This window comes from Heterodontus francisci, chromosome 6 (genome assembly GCF_036365525.1).
Source record: "Heterodontus francisci isolate sHetFra1 chromosome 6, sHetFra1.hap1, whole genome shotgun sequence".
Lineage (NCBI taxonomy): Eukaryota > Metazoa > Chordata > Chondrichthyes > Heterodontiformes > Heterodontidae > Heterodontus > Heterodontus francisci.
The window spans coordinates 23,521,025-23,545,219 of record NC_090376.1 but is presented as its reverse complement, the minus strand read 5'-3'; the positions used below and the strand labels follow the sequence as shown (position 1 = coordinate 23,545,219).

The following is a 24,195-nucleotide window of genomic DNA, read 5'->3' as shown; positions in this document are numbered from 1 at the left end:
AAGAATCCCAAATCTCTTTCAGGTTGTATTGTTTCAATGTTTACCCCCTGGAGATACGCCTCCACTCGTGAATGCTCCAAGATGGCTTTGAATGTCTTGCTAAAGAGGGTGATCCTGGATAATTTATTCAACTGTTCAAGCCATTGTCCTGGTTGGGAGCTTTTTAGACATGCGTCGCCACTTTGATGTCCTGGAATGTGAGGTATTTCAATGCAAATTGTGGTGGCCATCTCGGCTGCCAGATTTTTAAAAGTTAAGTGTAGGATTCCAGCTTTCCTTTCTAAAAGTTTAATGTAGGTTTCCAACCGATGAATTAAAAACCCTCTTTCAGCATAGCATGTTTTCTTGACAGGACTTTAATCCAACCAAACTATTCTTCATCATTCGGTAATATGTGTGTTTAGTTTTATTATTTTTACTTGGATCAGGTTTTGATTTTAAATACAACAAACTAACGTCTTTCTTGTTTAAACTCAAGAAAACCTGTCCGATTGGTTCCTTTATCATCATCGCACAAAGGGTTAAACACTCATTGAATTGGTAAGCACATTCACTGTTTAAAAGAAATAAACCCTGTTGTGGTCAAACAAGGAGAGGGACAAGAGGGGAGTCTTGTCCTCCTCATCTGATCGTCACATGTGCTGAGCAGTACTTGCTCAAAATTGACTAATGCCAGCCTAGATTACGTGCTGAAGTCTTGTGGTGGGGCTTGAACCTTCAACCTTCTGACTCAGAGGAAAGAGTGCCCCCACTGAGTCAAGCTGACATGTTGTCAATGGGGCTGAGAACAGCAATAACAAGGAACAAATGAAGATCCAACTACCTCATTTATTAACGTCTATCCCGAATCGACTGTAATTAAAAACAGGATCGTTTTATTTACCCGATCTATGCACAGATAAAAACAAATCTTTATCCTTAAGTATAACCGTGTTGAACTGTTGACGTCAACACATGGTGCCTTGGATTAAGTACTCATTAACAAACATTGATAGTGCAGCCAAGAACAGGCATAAAATGCAGTCCTACTTGTTGTTTTCCTTTAGAATTGTCTGGTGCTATGTGTTTCCCTTTTTTCCAGCCTATGTTTTTTCTTCGACCCCTTTTGGGGTTTCTTCAGATTCAAGTGTCCTAACTTTCAAACCACACTCTGGTTCAACTGTGAATTCAGCTTCTGCAATTCTGTCAAGGTCAGCTCAAAGAGAACAGAGATCTCTGTTGCACAGATCCTTTGTTTTTGCATTAATGATGAGCTGCTGAAATAATGGGGAAACTAGTTCAGCAACATTTCTTTGGCCTTCACAGTCTATGACATAGGATAATAGTGTGATGTAGTTGTGAAATATTTCATCTGAGTATACAGTACCCATGTGACTTGCAAGGTAGCTGCTGCTAAATTAACTCTGTTGAGGTGAATAATCAGCCAGAAGTTGTGATCTGCCCCAATATCTCCTTATGTGACTCAGTGTCATATTTTGTTTTTTTAATGCCTCTCTGAAGTACCTTGGGAAGTTTTTATTGTATTAAAGGTGCTATATATAAACACAAGTTATTGCTGTAACGTACAATGCAATAAAGCAGGTTAGCTAGAGCCATTTATAATGTCAACTTTTTAAAATTCTTTCCTGGAATATGAACATTGCTGGCCAGGCAATGCTGTATAAGTGCAAGTCTTTATTTAGAAATTAATTACAAGTTTCAGTTATTGCCCTGGATATCAAGGCAGCATTTGACCAAGTGTGGCATCAAGGAGTCCTAGCCAAACTGAAGTCATTGGGAATCATTGGGAGTCATTGTTGCCCATCATTAATTGCCCTTGAGAAGGTGGTGGTGAGCTACCTTCGTGAACCGCTGTTATCCATCTGGTGTGGGTACACCCACAGTACTGTTAGGGAGGGAGTTTTGAGATTTTGATCCAGTGACAGTGAAGGAACAGCAGTATATTTCCAAATCAGGATGGTGTGTGGCTTGGAGTAGAACTTGCAGGTGTTGGTGTTCCCACATGTCTGCTGTCCTTGTCCTTCTGGGTGGGAGAGGTTGTAGGTTTGGAAGGTGCTGTCGAAGGAGCCTTGGTGAGTTGCTGCAGTGCATCTTGTTAAAGGTACACACTGCTGCCACTGTGAGTCAATGGTGGAGGGAGTGAATGTTAAAGGTGGTGGATGGGGTTCTGATCAAGCAAGCTTTGTCCATAATGGTGCTGACCTTCCTGAGTGTTATTGGAGCTGTACTCATCCAAGCAAGTGAAGAGTATTCCATCACATTCCTGACTTGTGTCTTGTAGATGGTGGACAGACATTGGGGAGTCAGGAGGTGAGTTACTCACTGCAGAATTCCAAGTCTCTGACCTGCCTCTGACAAAAGGAGTATTTAAGCAGCTGCTCCAGTTCAGTTTCTGGTCAATGGTAACCCCCAGCATGTTGATAGTGGGGTTTCAGTGATGGTAATGCTATTGAATGTCATGGGGAGATGGTTAGATTCCTTTATTGGAGATGGTCATTGCCTGACACTCATGTGACACGAATGTTACTTGCCACTTATCAGCCCAAACCTGAATGTTGTCCAGGTCTTGCTGCCTATGGACACAGACTGCTTCAGTATCTGAGAAATTGCGGATGGTACTGAACATCGTACAATCATAAGTGAACATCCTCACTTCTGACCTTATGATGGAGGGAAGATCATTGATGAAGCAACTGAAGGTGACTGGGCCTATGACGCTACCCTGAGAAACTCCTGTGACAATGTCCCAGGGCTGCGATGATTGGCCTCGTGTTAGGTATGATTCCAACCAGTGGAGCGTTTGCTCCTGATTCCCAATGACTTCAGTTTGGCTAGGACTCCTTGATGCCACACTTGGTCAAATGCTGCCTTAATACCCAGGGCAATAACTGCAACTTGTAATTAATTTCTAAATAAAGACTTGCACTTATACAGCATCTTTCATGACCTCGGGGTGTCCCAAAGTGCTTTAAAGCCATTTAATTACTTTTGAAGTGTAGCCACTGTTGTAATGTAGGAAACATGGCAGCCAGCATGCGCACAGCAAGCTCCCACAAACACAATATGATAATGGCTAGATAATCTGCTTTGGTGAGATAGATATTGGTCAGGACACCAGGGATAATTCCCCTGATCTGTCTCGAAATAGTGCTTTGAGGGAATCTTACATCCACCTAACAGTGCAGAAGGGATCTCAGTTTAACATCTTATCTGAAAGATGGCACCTCCAACAGTGCAGCACTCCTTCAGTACTGCACTACTATGGCAGCCTATATTTTGTTTTTCTAGACAGAGACTTTGAACCCACAACCTTCCTCACTCTGAGATAAGAGAGCTACCAACTGAACTGTAGTTGACACTCACAACTCAATTGATTTTATGTGGAGACAGGAGAATTTGATGGAAGTGTGTAAAACATTCACATGGTAATAACAATTTGAATCTGTTAGCCATACTAATTTGCTGAAATATACACAAGCAAGAATGCCCTATTAAACATGAATGACCAACACAAAACCAGTTCGATGAGTTGCCAATATTTTTGCAAACAAAGGAGTCAGGAATCAGCAACTGCAACAAAAACAACCAATGACTGAGACAAATTCTTTTCAAAATTCTTTCAGTGACCATGTTATTTCAGTTACTTTTGTTAACCTTTCTACCGGAGATATTTTTGTTTTCTGTGTTTTGCATTACTGTTGTAACTGAGCCCAATTCTTTATGTCCTGGAGAGTGTTTACGCTCACCCTAATATCCAGGTGAAAATTGGAACATTGCCAGCAAACAAATTGTCGCTAGGTCAAAATCCTGGGACTTCCTTCCTAACAGCACTGTGGGTGTACCTACCTCACATGGGCTGCAGCGGTTCAAGAAGGTGGCTCACCACCACCTTCTCAAGGGCAATTAGGGATGGGCAATGAATGCTGGCCTAGCCAGCGACGCCTTCATACCATGAATGAATAAAAAAAATACAGTGACTGGCTTTTCAGGATATCACAGCTGTGGGTTCTATCCTCTGCTGACACAACAGTCCTGCTCATCTTTGGAAAGTGGCAGATTAATGCCACAAAAGGCCTCGTTAAAGCCTTTAAAAATAATTTATTACATGGTATTAGGACAGAGTGACCTGGAATACGTTACCTGAAAGCAGAACTCAAAAGTAACTTTCAAAAGGGAATTAGATATACACTTAAAAAATAAAGTTACAAGGCTCTGGGGAAAGAGCAGTGGAATGAGACTAATTGGATAGCTATTTCTGAGTGCTGGCACAGGTAGGATGGGCTGAATGGCCTCTTTCTGTGCTGCATTGTGCTAGGTCAAATGAGCAGTAGCAGTAACATTTTTACAGTAATGGTGAAATAGTTTGTCAAAAATAGGAAAAATTATATAGCTTGCAACATTTGTGCAGAATTCCACTGTAAATAATTTTCTTGTATAATAATGTTTTGCACTTTTCTCACCAACTACCAAAGTTATTTGGTTTAACTAACTCCCTTTGGAAGTTCCAGGTGAAATACCTTCAAAGCCTGCAGATCAACACACTGGCCAGGATTTCCCACTTGACTGTTTTACTGCCTGAAATTTGTGTTTTAAGTTAATGGCAAAAACAGTGGGCAGCCTTGAGTCATTTCCATGAACAGTTTTGAGTCTCACTGATATGAAGGTTGACTTACACTGTTCTATATATCTGCTTGCACGATAGCATATCTGGGCGGTGTGACCTGAATCAGGATATCTTTTGCACTTGCACTTCAAACTTTCCAAAGGTTGGATTAAGCAAATGCTCTGAAACATAGCCAGATACGAATTGTTAAGCTGCTTTGTTCACAGCAAATGAATATGCAAAATACTGGTTGTAATCAAAGCGCCCGAATTCCATTTTGCTTAGTTTCCCATACATAAAGAAAGGCATGAACTTGCCATTATATTCCACATTGGTTGACTATCTTAGTGTTATTTTCAGAATGATCTTGCTGTCTGTACAATGACTGGCCATAAGAAAGTGAATCACTGCATTTTTTGCCTTCAATCTAGAATCAGAATTATTACAGTGCAGAATGAGGCCATTCGGCCCATCGTGTCTGCACTTGCTCTCTGAAAGATCAATTCACTCAGTTCCATTCCCTGCCTTCTCCCCGAAACCCTGCACATTCCTCCTTTTCATAGATCAGTCTAATTCCCTTTTGAATGCTTCAACTAAACCTGCCCCAACACACTCTCAGGCAGTTCATCCCAGACCTTAACCATTCACTGCGTGACAAAATCATGTCACTTTGCTTCTCTTACCAAGTACTTTAAATCTGTGTCCTCTTGTTCTCCATCCTTTCACGAGTGGGAACAGTTTCTCTCTATCTACTCTGTCCAAACCCCTCATGATTTTGAATACCTCTATCAAATCACCTCTCAGCCTTCTCTTCTCCAAGGAAAACAGTCCTAATTTCTCCAATAAAAGCAAAATATTGCAGATGCTGGAAATCTGAAATTAAAACAAGAAATGCTGGAAATACTCAACAGGTCTGCTGCTGCCAGACCTGCTGAGTATTTCCAGCATTTCATGTTTTTATTCCTAACTTCTCCAATCTATCTTCATAACCGAAGTTCCTCATCCCTGGAACCATTCACGTGAATCTTTTCTGCACTCTCTCCAATGCCCTCGCGTCTTTTCTAAAGTGCGGCGCCCAGAATTGGACACAATACTCCAGCTGAGGCCAAACTAGTATTTTATACAAGTTCAACATAACTTCCTTGCTCTTGTACTCTATGCCCCTATTAATAAATCCCAGGATACTGTATGCTTTATTAACTGCTCTCTCAACCTGTCCTGCCACCTTCAATGACTTATGCACATATACACCCAGGTCCCTCTGCTGCTGCACCCCTTTTAGAATTGTACCCTTCATTCTATATTGTCTCTCCATGTTCTTCCTACCAAAATGAAACACTTCACATTTCTCTGCATTGAACTTCATCTGCCACCTGTCTGCCCATTCCACCAACTTGTCTATGTCCTTTTGGAGCTCTACAGTATCCTCCTCACAGTTCACCATTCCAAATCTGTATCATCTGCAAACTTTGAAATTGTGCCTGTACACCAAGGTCTAGGTCATTAATATATATCAGGAAAAGCAAGGGTCCCAACACTGACCCCTGGGGAACTCCAATACAAACCTTCCTCCAGCCCAAAAAACATCCATTAACCACTACAATCCGTTTTCTGTCACTCAGCCAATTCCGTATCTATGTTGCTACCATCCTTTTATTCCTTAACCTTGCTCCACAAGTCTGTTGTGAGGCATAGTATCAAACGCCTTTTGAAAGTCCGTGTATACCACATCATCAGCATTGCCCTTATCAACCCTCTGTTTCCTCCTCAAAAAACTCAAGCAAGTTAGTTAAACATGATTTTCCTTTAACAAATCCATACTGGCTTTCCTTAATTAAGCTGCATTTGTCCATGTGACTACTAATTTTATTCCAAATTATTTTTTCTAGAAGTTTCCCCACCACCGAAGTTAAACTGACTGGCCTGCAGTTGCTGGACTTATCTTTAACTTCTTTTTTGAATAAAAGGTGTTAAGGTTTGCAATTCTCCAGTCCTCTGGCACCACCCCAAGTCTAAGGAAGACTGAAAAATTACAGCCAGTGCCTCCACAATTTCCACTCTCACTTCCCTCAGCATCCTTAGATGCATCTCATCTGGTCCTGGTGCCTTATCCAATTTAAGTACAGACAGCCTCTCTAATATGTCCTCTTTATCAATTTTAAACCCTTCTAGTGTCTGAATTACATCTTCTTTCACCATTTCCTGGGTTGCATCTTCTTCCATGGCAAAGACAGATGCAAATTATTTGTTTAATACCTCAGCTATGCCCTCTGCCTCCATGTGTAAATTCCTTTTATGGTCCCTAATCAGCCTCACTCTTCCTTTCACCACAGTTTTACTATTTATATGTCTACAGAAAACTTTGAAATTGTCTTTAATGGTAGCTGCTAGTCTCTTTTCATGCTCTCGCTTTGCTTCTCTTATTTGCTTTTTCACTTCCCCTCTGGACTTTCGATATTCAGCCTGTTTCTCAATAGTATTTCCTACCAGGCATGTCATAAGCACACTTTTTCTTCTTTATTTTAATCTCTATCCCTTTTATCATCTGGGGAGCTCTGGATTAGTTTACCTACCTTTCCCCTTTGAGGGAACATACCTTGATTGTGCCTGAACTCTCTCTTCTTTGAAGGTAGCCCATTGTTCAGCTACTGTTTTTCCTGCCAGCCTTTGACTCCAATTTATTTGTTCCAACTCCATTTATACCCCATTGAAGTTGTCTTTTCCTCAGTTAATTATTCTTACCCTGGATTGTTATTTGTCCTTTTCCATAGTCAGCCTAAACCTTATGATACAATGATCACTGTCCCCTAAATGCTCTCCTACTGATACTTGTTCCACTTGGCCCACCTCATTCCCAAGAACCAGGTCTAGCACTGCCTCCTTTCCCATTGGACTAGCAACACACACTAGGAACTCTAGCCCCTCACTGCCCTTTACACTACTATCATAGTCTATGTTTGGATAATTAAAGTTCCCCATTATAACTACCCTATAATTTTTGCACCTCTAATTTCCTTGCAAATTTGTTCATCCATGTCCCTTCCACGAGCTGGTGACCTATAGACAACACCAAGCAATGTCACTGCAACTTTTTTGTTCCTTAGCTCTAGCCAAATTGATTCTGTCCTCGACCCGTCTGGGACATCCTTTTTCTCCAACGCTCTTCTTACTCAATGCTGCCACCCCTCCCCTTTTTTCCATTTCCTATCTTTCCTGAACATCTTGTATCCAGGAATATTTAACACCCAGTCTAGTCTCTGTTATAGCCACAACATTATACTTCCGCATGGCAATCTGCACCTGTAAATGACCAATTTTATTAACCACACTCCTTGCATTCACACACATGCACATTAAGCTTGATTTAGACTTTATTACTTTCTCCCTTACTCTGACCCCACCTAATAACTTACTATTCCCTACTTTAGTGCTATCAATCTCCCACACCCCTGAGAAGTTACCAGTTTTGCTTCCCTCCAATCTGAGCTCCCTCTCAGGTTCCCATCCCCCTGCCAATCTAGTTTAAACCCTCCACAATATCATGAGCAAATCTCCCTGCGAGGATATTAGTCCCAGTCCTGCTAAGATGCAACCTGTCCATCTTGTACAGGTCCCACCTGCCCCAGAAATCTGATGCCCTCCCTCCTACACCAGTTCTCCAGCCACGTGTTCAATCGCTCAATTCTCCTATTCCTATGCTCACTCGCACATGGGACTGGGAGTAATCCTGAGATTACTGCTTTTGAGGTCCTGCTTTTTAATCTCCTGTCTAGCTCCCTATATTCTGCTTACAGGACCTTATCCCCTTCCTACTTATGTCGTTGGTGCCAACATAGACCACAACCTCTGGCTGTTCACCCTCCGCCAGAAGAATGTCCTATAGCCACTCCATGTCTCCTTGACCCTGGCACCAGGGAGGCAACACATCACCCTGGAGTGACATCTACAGCCACAGAAACACCTGCCACGTCCCCTAACTAACGAATCCCCTACCACTACTGCTCTTCCACTCTTCTTCCTCCTCTCCAGTGCAGCTGAGCCACCTGTGGTGCCACAAACTTGGCTCTGACTGCACTCCTCTGAGAAACCATCACTCTCACCAGTATTCAAAATGGAAAATTGATTAGCGAGCGAGATCGTCTAACGGGACTCTTGCACTACCTGTCTGTCTCTCTTAGACTGCCTTGCTGTCACCCATTCCCTATCTGCCTGCATGCTTCTAACCTGCAGTGTGACCACCTGCCTAAACGTGCTATCCACGTAGTTCTCTGACTCACAGATACACCACAGTGACTCCAGCTGCCGATTGAGTTCCAAAACCGGAGCTGAAGCTTGTGCAGCTGGTGGCGCTTCCTGCAGAGGTGTTTGTTTAGGACACATGATACATCCATGATTTCCCAAATGCCACAGGCTGTACATTCCACTCAGCCGAGTTGCCGTGCCATGCCAAGCTGCCACTCGGTTTGCAGGCTGAACCCAGACCTCTGTGTTTATACTTCTTGAAGCTGAAACTGCAGCAAATAAATTGGACTGGTCAGCTATTTAACTAATCAGCTACTCTGCAGTAGAGCTTGTTTATCCTTGCCTAAGATTGGAAGAAGCTTACATTACTTTCTTAGCTAACTTTACTTCATTTAAAGGGTAAATCCCAGTTAAATGCTAACTGCAGACCAGATTTTGGGAAAGATACTGACACTTAAAATCCCCACTCACCAAACATGTATCTCCACACTCTGCTTACAATCTGCACTCCAAGGCAGAACCTCCCTGCTGTCAGATGTCATGACTCCAGCGACAGTTTCCAGTCAAAGTGGAAGACAAGCGAGAAGACCTAGAGAATGACACAAAAAAGAATCAACACAATAGAAAACAACGAGAGAGACCATCGCAGGGAGAGAGATGCAATTTTGCTTTTTATTTTTCTCCCAGAGCAGTGGCACAGGAGATAAAATGTGTTATACAATAATACTCTGCAGTTTCCAGTTATAACACCCCATCATGATAAAACCATGTCTAATCTAACACACTCTGAGCAGTGCCATGAATAATCTGCTAATTATTAATAACTGCTCATTATCTGAATCATATAAACAGTTGCCAATATAGGTTTAGCACAGTAATCAAGTGGGTTTCCATTGCCAAAATATTAACCACCTTTTAATGTTAACTATGCTGTGCATACAAGGTATGTTATTTAAACTTTCCTGTTGCGTAACTAAGCCTGACTTCCAGGTACAAATATGTTATAGTGTTGTCAACTCAAAGTTTCTAAAGCATTTACAATGAAATAGATGACTTTGGACCACTTTGAAAGCTCACCATGATGGGACTAGCGACCCTTAGGTGGACCAGCCTGGTTTTCATGTATAAGCTTCCATGGTCATTGCCCATGTCTAAATATTTATGCTCACAAACTTTCTCAAATCCATAGCAGAATTCAGAAAGTACAATATGGCATAAGAATGAAAAATGAATCCTAACACTATCTATATTGGCTATCAGGTGAAAGTCTATTCCATTTCTCAATAACTTTAAATGATAAACTAGTTACTACTTGGCTCATGGTTTGGCTTTCCTTTTATAGGCTTTTCAGAAAGGGAGTTTTTTTTATTCTTTCATGGGATGTGGGCGGCGTTGGTAAGGCTAGCATTTATTACCTGTCCTGGAACTCGCTGTCTATGAGGGCGGTGGATGTGGACACAATCAATGGACACAATTGGCAAGGCTATGGGGATAGAGTGGGGGAAATAGAACAGACTGGATTGCTCTACAGATAGCCAGCATGGACTCAATGAGCTGAATGGCCTTCTTCTGTGCCACAATAATAATCTGAATTTTCCCAGCCCTTAGGTGACAAGCTCAGAGGCAGGGCAATGTGGCAGGAGAAGGCATCGGGAGGGGAGCCTGATGTTGTCCCCATCACCAGGGCATATTGTCAGCAGCGGGTACCTCGGTGGATCGGCCATCCACTGGGGGGGCCAAATGAGCCACTTAAGGGCCCAATTAATCCACTTCCTGCCCCTGCGAGCATTTTGCCCGTGTTGGAGGGCCCTGCTGCCACATGAGGTGACCTCCAGTTAAACCCTGGTGACGTCTGAGCAGGTTCCCGGCGGGCCCCTCCTTTGTGGGTACTCCATGGCCCACAGAGGGGCTCCTAGTGGCACTGCCAATGCACCACAACCTCACCTTCTGATCGCTGGGACCTGCCTGCAAGGCACCAGCCTCCTCCCCAAAACCTACCTATCTTTGAGGGTGCCCCGCCATTGAGGTGCCTTCTCCCAGGAGTTGGAGCCTCAGTAATGGCCGTGGCTAGCCGGGTGCTGCTGTAGCTGCTGGACTGCCAGCCCACTGATTGGGCCAGCAGCTCCAGGGGCAGGCCACCGTCCTCAACTGGACAGTGGCCCCAGCAGCATTCTGTTAAAATAGCTGGTAAGATAGCCTCCGCAGTCCCACTGCCCGCTGGCATGGTCTTGGGACATGCATTTGGTTGATGGCATGCCAGTAACATTCCGGCCTATGGCTCCAATGCCTTTGAGAAGGTGGTGGTGACGCAACTTCTTGAACCGCTGCAGTCAGTGTGTTGTAGGTACACCCACAGTGCTGTTAGGAAGGAATTTCCAGGATTTAGACTCCACAACGATGAAGGAACAGTGATATATTTCCAAGCCAGCATGGTATGTGGTTTGGAGACGAATTTGCAGGTGGGTTTTCTGCTTTTGTTCTTCTAAGTAGTAGAGGTTATGGGTTTTGAAGGTGCTGTTTTGGAAGCCTCAGCAAGTTGCTGCAGTGCATCTTGTAGATGGTACACACTGCCGCTACAGTGCACCAGTGGTGAAAGGAGTGAATGTTTAAGGTGGTGGATGGGGTGCCGATCAAGTGGGCTGCTTTGGTCTTGGATGGTATCAAGTTACTTGAATGTTGTTGCTTTCATTACTTGAATGTCGTTGGAGCTGCATTTATCCAGGTGAGTTAAGAGTTTTCCATCACACTCCTGACTTTGCTACCTGGGAGACTTTTTCAAATATCTATCCATTTTACTCAGAATCTTGAAGGGACATCTTAAAGTGCACTTGTTTCTTAGGATGAGTGATAACACCAGAATAATCAGATTGTGAATGACAAATATGCTATGTTGAACAGCAGGAACAGAAGCAAACTAAAAAGATGTAGATACTATTCATGTAGCTCACTACTATTCTTATGATTCCTGTCATGGCAGAAAAATAGTCAGGATGTCGAAACTGATAAGAACAATAATAACTAGTATTTATATAGTACCTAACATAGTAAAACGTTCCAAGGCACTTCACAGGAGCAACTATCAAACAAATATTGCTGCTGAGCCACAGAGGAAGATATTAGGTCAAATGGCCAAAAGCATGGTCAAAGAGGTAGGTTTTAAGGATAGTCTTAATGTAAGAAAGCAAGGTAGAGAGGCAGAGAGGTGTAGGGAGGGAATTTCAGAGCTTAGGGCCTAGGCAACTGAAGGCATTGGAATGATTAAAATTGGGAATACTCAAGTGGCCAGAATGGATGAGTGTGAATATCTCAGAGGGTTGTATGAACTGGAGGAGATTACAGAGATAGGGAAGGGTGAGGCCAAGGGGTAATTGGAGAACAAGCAAGAGAATTTTAAATTCAAGGCCTTGTTTAACCGGGAGCCAATGTTGGTCAGTGAGTGCAGGGGTGGCGGGTGAATGGGACTTGGTGCCAGTTAGGACAGGGGAAGCAGAGTTTTAGATGACCTGAAGTTCACAGAGGGTAGAACCTGGGAGACCGGCCAGGAGTACTTTGAAATAGTTACACGTAAAGAGAGAGGAATCTAGCATTTCCCTTATTTCGGTACCGGGAACTAGATGGAGAAGCTTTAGAAGCTGCAGTGCCTCTAATTGTTCATCTATATTATTGACGAAAATGGGAGGGACCAGAATCAAATGTGGATTTTCACTCCCCTTCTTCTCTGCTCACAGCACTGACTCCTACAATGAATGTGATTCCATGGATGCTTGTTGCACTCCAGCATCTTATCCAAGTGGCAAACCTTCATTTGTAAATCTAGACAATGAGGTTTGGTAAGCGATTCAATCAGAAAGGTCATGATTCACAAGACTTTGATATACCTGCACTTTAATCAGGGCTAACTTGTTAACAATCAGGAGTGAGAACCCGAGCCAATTTTCTCTTCTCTAACTCAGTGGCACTAAACTGAATTGCAGCTGAATTCTAACCAGCACAGACCTGGGACTTTGCAAAGCTCAGCCATTCACCGCCTTAACTAGCCATACCATCCGAGGAGCCTAAACTCTACTGCATTATCAGTGAGTTGGATCTGAGGATTTTTCACAGTTGTGACAGGGCTTAAAATGGTTTTGAGCTAAACCGCTCATTAGTTATTTATGTGGACGGCAAAGTGGAACTATCGTTTTTAGGAATCTCTCTTGACATCTTCAATGCTCAACCAGCTCAAATTAATGGTTCAAATAGGTTGTTAATTATACTCAAGTAATGGATTACTCAATGATTCAATGTCAGGAGGATCACTACCAAATATAGAATTTAAGTTGTGGCAATGAAGAAGCACCCAGATTCAATTCCCAGCCTCTGCTGTTAGCTGATCAGAGGAGAGTGGAGGAGGGAGAGGGAAGAGGGGAAAGGGAGGGATGGGGGCAATGGAGCTGCTAACTGGACTCAGTGGAGGGAAAATTGGATTAGGCCCTTTCTCAAGTGCAGGGATCACACCGTCTGATTACCCTACACCTGGCCATGTTGAAGAAGGCAGCAGGCAAACTTTGTGCTGCCTTTTCATTTCAATGATTGCAGCAAGCAGCCCAGCGTGGAATGTGCTGCTGACTGGCTGCACGCTTGAAAGAGGGCCCAACAGTGCGCATGGCTAGCACGTGTTTCAGCTAGCCTGCACACCTTACAGAGGAGCTACACTCATTGTATAGAAGCTGCTGCTGATTGTCTGTGAAGGAAGTTGTTACAAGGAGAAGCATAGAAAATGGAGCAGCAGAGCAGCGAGAGAGTTGCCTGGTTTTCTGATGCTTGAGATATTCGTGCAGAAGGTAGAAAAAAGGAGAGATGCAATGTTTCCACAGGGGGCCAGGTGGACCTCAAGGTTGAGAAGGGGATGGGAGCAGATGGCCAGGGAGGTCAATTCATGGAGTCTGGCTCCGAGAACCTTGCAGCAATGCCAGAAGAAGTTCAATGAACTCACATGGGTGGTCAAGGTCAGTGAATGCACCTTCAAAGAATATCTCCTACCAACAGGCAAGACCAATGAAAGCCTTCCACCAGCTATGCTGAAGCCACTGGGGTTAGTACTGTTTGGAGCAGGAGGACAGGCAAAGGCACCTGCAAGACAAATACTAAGGTAATGCACAAAGGTGAATAGTTCAGTTTTGTATGTATTATTGGAAGCATTGTTGGGTAAAGTTGTTAACGGAATGGTTTTTTTGTTATAGAGTCATAGAGTCATGCAGCATAGAAACAGGACTTTCGGCCTGGTGGCTTTTATTTCAAAACTTTGGCCAAGAGGACGCCGAGATGGGATGTAGCAGATGGATGGAAAAGTGGGGAATTGTGGAGCAATGGTGATGTTGGGATGACGCTTTAGGGGAACCAGAGTCTCAGTAGCCACTCATGGACAGCTCATCTGGAGCAAAGGGGTTCCAGATGCCTCCTCCTTGCCTCCTCTTTCTGCTCCTCCTCTTCTTCCCAAGGTGGTCTCCAAATGCCTGCTGGCAAGGGTTGGGCCCTCATGATAGCGAGGTTGTAGAGGACACAGCAGACAAGCACGCACGTGGACACTCGCTCTGTTGAGTAATAGAGGGCTCCCCGCAAACAATACAGGCTGTGTAACCATTGCTTCAGGATGCTAATGGTTTGTTCCACGATGTTCCTTGTTGCTGCATCGCTTCGATTATAGGCACAGTGTCCTCATGTGGTCAGGTGGCTACTTCTCTCCAATTAGAGAGAAGACAATGAAGTCTCCTGGATAGTCGTCAGCCAGGTGTACAGCAGGTATCCCTTGTCACCAAGCAACCAGCTTCTGGTTTGCCATGGTGACCCAAAGATAGAAGGAACTGCTAACTGCCTCAGGATGAAGCTGTTCTGGTTGCTGCCAGGATAGCAGATATTGACTGGTGTGACATTCTATGTATGGTCGTATACTGACTGCATATTGTTGGAGTTGTAGCCCTTGTGGTTCTGGGACATTTCCCTGTTTAGCCGTGGGGTCCGCAGAGCTACATGCCTGCAGTTGATAGTTTCCTGCACCATTGGGAATTCCGTTACCCCGGCAAAGCCACGTGCCTGTTCTTCCTACTTCTCTCCAGTTAGAGAGAAGACAATGAAGTCACCTGTCCTGGCATGCAGGGCCTCTGTCACCTCCGTGATGCAGTGCTTGATGGGGAACTGTTAAATGCTGGCTATGTCACCTGCTCCTGCCTGTAAGGATCTGCTGGTGTAGGAATTGAAGGCAACGATGACCTTGGCGGCCACTGGCAGCACCGTCCTTGACTGCTGTGCGGCAGTAGGTCTTGTTGAAGGAGATGGCTGCATCGAGGGGGCCTCAGATATTGCTTCCACCTGAGGAGGAGGTTGGAGACCTGCTCCCTAGAGACCCTTGGGCCTCCTGTTGAGAGCTCTCTTCCTCCTACCTCTGCGCACAGCTTCTCCTCTCTTCTGCCAGTGCTCTATGTCCTTTGTATTGCAGCCCAAGAGGGTCTCCAACTAAAGCCACCGTAATTCTAGCAGGCTTTCTGCTGACAGGGCAGAAAACTCCTCTGACCTCCTTGCCAGGATGCAGCAACACACTCTTCAAAATCTAACAAGTCACCAAAACTCCTTTGAGAACACAGTACTTTCACACAATTTGCAAGAGGAGAAGTAAGTCAAAAACACCGCAGCTGCAAATTGGATGGCTGGCCCTTTGAATAACATTAGTGTGGGATCCCTTGTGCCTCTGAATATAAGTTGAGCAGTGAGTGATTATGAAAGGGGGTTAACTGGACCTGTGTGGTCCAAATTGGCAGAAGGTACATTAAATTGGCCTTAGAGGTTGTTAGACATCACGATCTGCCCACTCTCCATGTCTCACCTGAGATAGTGCCCTAATGAGCATGGTGTGCCATGCGGACTGTGCTGGAAGTGGCCGGAAGTGGTGAGGAGAGGAGAGGAGATGGTGGCATCATCCTGGAAGTGGAGGAAATGATGGAAGGTGATCCATTGAATGTGGAGTCTGGTGGGCTGGAAGGTGTGGATAAGGTGAACCCCATAATGATTCTGGGAGGGAGGGGAAAGAGGGAGAACAGAAATGTGGGAACTGGAACTGACTTGGTCAAGGGCCCTGTTTAGCCACAGATGAGGTGAATCCTTGGTTGAGGAAAAAGGAAGGTATATTAGAAGCACTGATATGACAGGTGGCAGCATCAGAACAGATGTGCAAGAGATGGAGAAACTGGGAGAATGGAATAGTCTTTACAGGAAACGGGGTGGGAGGAAGCGTAATGAAGGTAGCTGTGGGAGTCAGTGGGTTTATAGTGAATAATGGTTGATAGCCTATCCCCAGAAATGGAGACAGAGAAGTCACAGCACAGAAGGAGGCCGTTCAGCTCATCGAGCTGGTTCTTTCGAAGAGACATCCAGTTGGTCACATTCCCTTGCTGCTTTCTCAGATTCCTGCCAGCAGTACAGTGGCGCAGTGGTTAGCACCGCAGCCTCGCAGCTCCAGTGACCCAGGTTCAGTTCTGGGTACTGCCTGTGCAGAGTTTACAAGTTCTCCCTGTGAGTGCATGGGTTTCCACTGGGTGCTCCAGTTTCCTCCCACAGCCAAAGACTTGCAGGTTGATCGGTAACTTGGCCATTGTAAATTGCCCCTAGTGTAGGTAGGTGGTAGGAGAATTGAGGGAAGGTGGTAGGGGATATGGGATTAACGTAGGGTTAGTATAAATGGGTGGTTGTTGGTCAGTACTGACTCAGTGGGCCAAAGAGCCTGTTTCAGTGCTGTATTTCTAAATAAATATTATCCAGTTCCCTTTTGAATGCTATTATTGAATCTGTATCCATCACCATAATAGGCAGTGCATTCTAAATCCTAGCCACATGTTATGTCAAAGTTTTTTCCTCATGTTACCTTTAGTTCTTTTGACAATCATCTTAAATCTGTGCCCTCTGGTTATTGATACTTCAACCACTGGAAACAGTTTCTTTTTATTTACTATATCAAAACCCTTCATGGGTTTTAAACACCTTATCAAATCTCCCTTAGCCTTTTCTACTCTAAGGAGAATAACCCCAGCTTCTCCAGTCTATCCATATGACTGTAATCCCTCATCCCTGGAACCATTCTAATAAATCCCTTCAGTACCCTCTCAAAGGCCTTCAGGTCATTCATAAAACCTGGTGCCCAGAATTAGACTTAATAACCCAACCAGAAGCAAACTTATGGCTGCCTGCTTGGGGACAAAGGATACTCACTTAAAACGTAGCTGATGACACCTCTCAGAAATCCGAGGAATGAGGCCCTGGAAGTGTACAATGAATGCCATATGAGCACAAGATGTGTTATCAAACAAGCCATTGTTGTTCTGAAGCTGTAACTTCAGGTGCCTGGACAGATCTGAAGGTGCCCTTTAGTATGCACCAGCAAGTGCCTCCAGAATGGTTATGGTGTGCTTCGCTCTGCACAACATTGCCTAGCAGTGAGGTTTGGACCTGCAGGAGGCCCAAGAGCTTCCTCCTCAAAAGAGAAAGAGGAGGAAGACAGGATGAGGAAGGTGATGAGGGCAGTGCACCACCAGCTACCCGCTTGCTGCTCGGGATGCCTGCGACGCCCTGATTATTGCAAGGTTCACTTAGATTCTACCTCTATCAGGCCTAACAAGCAGCACCAATAACCTGCTCATCGATGCCCAGTTTGCATTGTGACAGGACCACACAGCTCCAGACCTCATTACAGCCTTGGTCCAAAAATGGACAAAAGAGACGAATTCTGGGTGAGACTGACTAGCCTTGATATCAAGGCAGCATTTGACAGAGTGTGGCACCAAGGAGCCCTGGAAAATTGAAGAGAGTGGGGATAATGTTAGCTTTTAACACAGGACGAGAAACATGTGACAGCCCTTCGGCAGCTTGTTTTACACTTCACCCAACTTCCTTGTCCACTGAAGTCAGGAGAAAACACAATGAGGTGAGGTGTGAAGTGGACTGTCAATTTGCTATTACATGTTTTGCACCTCATGATAAAAGTAAACATTACTCCCACTGAGGGGAAAAAAGGATTAGCTACGAAAGGGCTTATGATGGAAAGAACAGCCAGTGTTATTGAAATTGAAAAGAAGAATATAAAACACAGAAAAATAAAGAAGCAGTAACTACATAATCATAAAGGTTACACCCTTCCTCAAAAAAGGGTGTGAAGAAAAGTTCAGCAACTACAGGCCAGACAGTTTAACTTTGGTGGTGCGGAAGCTTCTTGAAACAATAATTCAGGACAAAGTTAATCGTGACTTGGGTGAATGTGGGATAATTAAGGAAAGCCAGCATGGATTTGTTAGGAGAAAATCGTGTTTAACTAACATGCTGGAGTTTTTTGAGGAGGTAACAGAGAGGGTTGATGAGGGCAATGCAGTTGATGTGGTGTACATGGACTTCCAAAAGGCATTTGATACAGTGCCACACAACAGACTTATGAGAAAAGTTAAAGCTCATGGAATAAATGGGACAGTAGCAAGATGGATACAGAATAGGCTGAGTGACAGGAAACAGAGAGCAGTGGTTAATGGATGTTTTTTGGAATGGAGGAAGGTTTATAATGGAGTTCCCCAGGGGTCAGTGTTAGGACCTTTGCTCTTCTTGATATATATTAATGACCTAGACCTTAGTGTACAGGGCACAATTTCAAAATTTGCAGTTGATACGAAACTTGGAAGCATTGAGAACAGTGAGAAGCCTAGTGTAAAACTTCGAAAGGTGGAATGGGGCAGACAAAATTTAATGCAAAGAAGTGTGAAATGATTCATTTTTGTAGGAAAAATGCAGAGAGACAATATAAAATAAAGAGTACAATTCTAAAGGGGGTGCAGGAGCAGAGGGACCTGGGTGTATACGTGCATAAGTCATTGAAGTGGCAAGACAGATTGAGAGAGCGGTTAATAAAACATACAGCATCCTGGGCTTTATTAATGGGGGCATAGAGTGTACAAGCAAGGAAGTTACGTTAAACTTGTATAAAACACTGGTTTGGCTTCAACTGGAGTATTGTGTGGCGTTCTGGGCACCACACTTTAAGAAAGATGTGATGGCATTAGAGAGAGAGAGCAGAAAAGATTCAATGGAATAGTTCCAGGGATGAGGAACTTCAGCTATGTAGATAGATTGAAGAAGTTGGTACTGTTTTCCTTAGAAAAGAGAATGTTGAGAGGGAATTTGATAGAGGTATTCAAAATCATGAGGGGTCTAGACAGAGTAGATAGGGAAAAACTGTTCCCACTAGTGGAAGGATCGAGAATAAGAGTGCACAGATTTAAGGTATTTGGCAAAAGAAGCAATGGAGGCATGAGGAAGAACCTTATCATGCAGTGAGTGGTTAGCGTCGGGAATGCACTGCCTGAGAGTGTGGTGGAGGCAGGTTCAATTGAGGCATTCAAGAGCGAATTGGATTATTATCTGAAAAGGAAGAATGTGCAGTGCTACGGGGAGAAGGCGGGGGAGTGGCGCTAGGTGAATTGCGCCTTTGGAGAGCCAGCACAGACACGACGGGCTGAATGGACTTCTTCTGTGCTGTAACAATTCTGTGATTCTGTGATAAACAGCAGAACAAGCTGTTGGTACAAAATTGTTTCAAAATATTTGGTTTCACTTGTACATATAACTTGCTGCATATAAAATTAGATGAATGCATGCAAAGTAGTTGGGTGGTGTTGTACAACTGTATTTCTAAAGCTGGTTGTCAAAACCAGGTACTTGCATAAAATAGGAAAGTAATTGTGCATTGTCACACCATTACCATTGTGAATCCTTCATTATAGATCTGTAAATTGTGTGCAAGCAGCGCTAAATAAGAGAAAATGGCTCAATCGTCACTGTGGCTCACACACATAATGGATTATCTTCTCTAACCTGAGCTCAACATGAATTTACACAGAATCTGTCACAGCAAATAAATTAATTTACGATTTTTGAATAATGTTATTTAAATTTATGGGTAAATTTTGATTAGTTAAAGGCATATAGATGAAATTATGCTTATGTGTGACCCTCAGAACGATAAATAAATAATCCTGGACCATCTAACTCAAGAGATTTATATAGCAAAAAGAAGCTCTCCCAATAGCTCGGTGAGTTTAGTCAGTGAGTGCTTGAGGTATATGTCTCAGGAGTCTGTTCTAAGTTAGTCTCAGCCAGGTGTCGCATGCAATTCTATAATTAGCCTCAGCACCCTTGCACTATGGAGGGGAAAAAGTAGGTTAGAGCCAAGCCCCAACTGCAGCACTTTCTAATGGTGAAGCAACCTGTGTGCAATCACTGTCAAAGCTCATACATGGATAGTGGTCACTAGGGATAACTAGCAGAGTAAGGTCAGCACCATGAAACTATGCCCCAGTAAGGAGTCAACATCTTCAGGAGAAGGCGAAAAGGGAGGCAGAGAAAATTGAACATATGAAAAAAAACATGCTTTTCCTATGTTACAACAGTGGCAGCACTTCAAAAAGTAAAATGCTTTGTTCCTGAGGTCGTGAAAGGCGCAATACAAATGCAAGTTCTTTCTTTTACTTTTACAGACAAATCTACCGTAATAAATGCCAATGCCTTATGCCAATTCTCTGGCATTGAACCTAAGCCAAGAATAACAATAAGTGAGAGCAGGCAGAGGTACAGTGTTTCGAAAGCATGCATTAAAGGATCAATTCAGCAATGCAGCACCCAGAAGGAGAATGGGTTGGAGAATCAGTGCCACAGTGTTGGAGCTCTGTCTCTGACATTGCTGAAAGTTGGGGATCACTGAATCTACCCAAAAATGGGAAGTGACTGGAAAAAAAATCATTCAAAAATTATTATGATGTATCATTAAATAGAGGCTAGCTCTTCAATCAATTATTGTAATATATTGCTGGAAAGGAATGGCTCACTGCTTGCATTTGTTTTGTAGAATACCAGTGTCAAAAAAATCGGCTACTTAAGAATTGTCGCAACATGACGTAAACATTCAAAAACTAGGGGTCATAAATATAAGATAGTTACTAATAAATCCAATAGGGAATTCAGGAGAAACTCCTTTACCCAAAGAGTGCTAGAATGTGGAACTCGCTTCCATAAGGAGTACAAGTCAATAGCATAGATGCATTTAAGGAGAAGTTAAATAAGTATGAGTGAGAAAAGAATAGAAATGTAGATAGGGTTAGTAGGATGGTAGATATAATAGGGTTAGATGAAGAGGGATGGCTCATGTGGAGTGTAAACACCAGCACAGACCAGTTGGACTGAATGGCCTATTTCTGTGCTGCAGACTCAAGGTAATGCGGTGTAATCCTTGCCAAGGAATAGTGAATATGACTTTATGGAAAATGACTCATTCAATTCTTTGAGCAAAATAAGATATTCTTGGAGGATCCATTTCTTAATGTAAGGGAGAACAAGGATTGAAAATCTTCCACAGCAGCTTACAAAAAATTGCATTTATTAATACCAGATTCAGAGAAAATTTCCACTAAATCACTTCCTGTCAAATTGGCTGTATTACAAATAAAATCCAGTATACACATTATTAACACTCATATTTTCTTCTAAGCATCTATGAAGTAGGCATCCCAGTGGCTGGGATGGACCAGTCATTATTGCAAAATGTAATGCACCAGGAAAGAAAATGAATATTTACTTAAACTGTCTGTCCAGGCAGTGGTGCTCATAATATAAAAGCAAAATACTGCAGATGCTGGGAATCTGAAATAAAAACAAGACATGCTGGAAATACTCAGCAGGTCTGGCAGCATCTGTGGAGAGAGAAGCAGAGTTAACGTTTCAGGTCAGTGACCTTTCATCAGAACTCATAATATAGCCTGAGTGCCATTTGGGACCATCTTCAGACATGCCAACCCCGCCGTCTCATAAATCAAGAGACAAAGGGGCAGCATTTTGTTTGCATATTTCCACATTTAGCAGCCCTACACATGCTTAGGCTGATTCCCTAGCAATAGGCACCGTCGTGGGCTGCTGCCTGTATGATGCACGGGGTGCTATTCAATGATATCAATGAAGAACGCTAAAAGCGGCACTACGCAAACACATTTCTCCCACCATATCTCTTCAAAATCAAGAGGTTTTGTATAAAAATCATGAGTTGCTTCTTTTTTTCCAAGCGTAAACCAACTGTCAATTTATATTGGTTTATAAACCTCATTAGTAGCTTATTTAATTTCTAACAGGTTAGAGTTCTTTCAAATATATAACTGCATCTGAAAATGCTTCCCAAAAAAACTTTTTAAAAATCCTACCTTTTATCTGTTGTGCATTCTGCCTCAACAAACAGGGGGTCATGTTTACCAGCCTAGTGTGTCTGGTTTGTAGAGTTGTGAAGGAGGCAGTTTTCCAGGGGATATTTATTTTGATTCTGAAGCCAAAAAACTTCCCAATACAGGGTATGATCTGCTTTTGCTTCAAAACCCACACTCAGTCCATCAGCCTGCTAATTTGACCTCCGTAATGGGGATCAGAGGATGGGAGAGGAGTTTGGGCAGGACAGTCATGCAGGCTTGGAAAATTAGGTTTTCGGGAGCTTCTTGAAGGTGGAGAGAGAGAGAGGGAGAGAGTGCGGTAGCGAGGATGAGAAGTCCAGAGTGCGTTGGCTGTGATGGATGAACACTCCACTGCACTGACTGACCCAAAATCACAGCTGCTTGTAAATAAAACAGCAGACCTGACCTGACCTTATGTTACAGCCCAGAATTTAAAATGATCGGAAGCCCCAAATCTTGTGGACTGGGCTATGGATAATCACTCAAATGGGCTTATTATTTCCTCTATAGCTCACTACCAGCCCTCTGATTTGTGCGTGTGTGTAACACAGGGGATTTTAGAACCAGGGAAAGAAAAAAACAACACAGCCAACTCGACGATCTCTTCGAGCAATGTGCAAATGCCCAGGGAGTATCGCCCACCATTGTTACTGTAACAAGTTTCCAGATTGAATTGAAATCGATTCCTCCAACAGTGCCTTCTTCTGCTGATCATTGGCACTTAATTCCATGCCATCGTGGTGCAGTTGCATTTCCAGGGCGTGTGTGCATTGTGTTACAGATAAAAGTAAAAAGATTGAATAATGTTCCAGCGACGCCCCAGCCCTCTTACCTTAAACTGATCCTGAATGCATGTGGCCAGGCTCATTGCTGTTCAGAGGGAGCAGTTTGCAGGGACCTGGAGAATAGGGAACACAAGATCGTAAATCCTTTCCTTTGATGAGCCCTGACTGCAAAGTTCAACACAAGAAATTTACAGCATTCTCTGCTCTTGTATCACAGACACACAAGGGCAAAGTGCACTGACTGACACCATATAACAATCTGACCAGCAAAGGGAAGTTAGCCAATTTATTTACATGGCAAAAGGACTGTTCAGGGCTGCCCGAATTGGGTAGTGCCTATAATCCACAGAATTGGCCAAGTGACTTCTGGGAGTGTGGGAGCAGCTGTTGCTTGGTTACAGGGTCAGAAGTGGCGGTCTCTTGGTGTATGGGTAAGATTGGCGCCAGTTGCAGCTGGTAGCAGTTAGTTTGTGTGTGCTCATTAGCATCATGCATCTGGGGGGAGTTGGGGGGGGTGGGTGTTGGAGAGCAGCAGGATGTGTCAGCTTACGAAAGGCATGTCTACAAGAAAGCCTGCAGTAAAAAGATTTCGGAGGACTATCGTGAAATCATGAGTGAAGCATCATTTTACTTAGAAATTGTGTTCTCATGATACGTTCCCAAGAGTTGACATGTCTGCATCTTCCCTTTGCTTGTCTCTGGGCATTCACGCTCAGCTTGTCCAAATTTGGCATATTGACAAAGCTGGGATTTAATGCTATTCCTTCTCGTTTTCAGCTTTGCAGCAAAAGAAGCCACTTAGGAGGCAGGATTATCCCAGCTTACAGTCACTGAAAGGGCCCTGTTAAAATTGAATTATTTGATAGAATTATTGTTCCTTTCATTTTATTTTTGTTGCTTTGGGAAAGTACCTGGACAATTATCCACAGTTGAGATATTTTCGGTCAGGAGTTCATCCTGTGGGAATTGCAGGCACAAGGCCCCTTACTCTGTATTTTGTAGCATTTTGTAGCGTTTCACAGTCGAGACACTGGATGACGCAAATCTCATTCACCCATTGCCCTTGTGCTTGCTGACCTACATTGGCTCCCAGTCCACCAGTACTGTGAATTTAAACGGTTTCATCCTTGTGTTCAAATCCCTCCATGGCCTAGTGGTGTGGAAGAATTGTAATAATTTCTTCCTTTGTTTGAATTTTTTCTCATGATGTGGGCAGCATTGGAATAATCGCTGTTATTTGCCATCCCGAGTTTCCCTGTGTAGGTGGTGGTGGGCCACCTTCTTGAACTGA

The 24,195-nt window shown here is 43.5% G+C and overlaps 1 protein-coding gene across 1 annotated transcript in view; it reads right to left on the bottom strand.

Annotated features, from left to right (window-relative positions):
• atp10a (ATPase phospholipid transporting 10A) overlaps positions 1 to 23,080 on the bottom strand; it is a 365,726-nt gene extending 342,646 nt beyond the window's left edge. Inside the window, exons 1-2 of the mRNA XM_068033280.1 lie at positions 22,952 to 23,080; positions 9,317 to 9,434 (exon numbers count right to left, since the gene is read on the bottom strand). The gene's annotated coding sequence lies outside the window, so the exon portion shown is untranslated. The remainder of the gene's footprint in view (positions 1 to 9,316; positions 9,435 to 22,951) is intronic.
• Between the last annotated feature and the right edge of the window lie 1,115 nt (positions 23,081 to 24,195).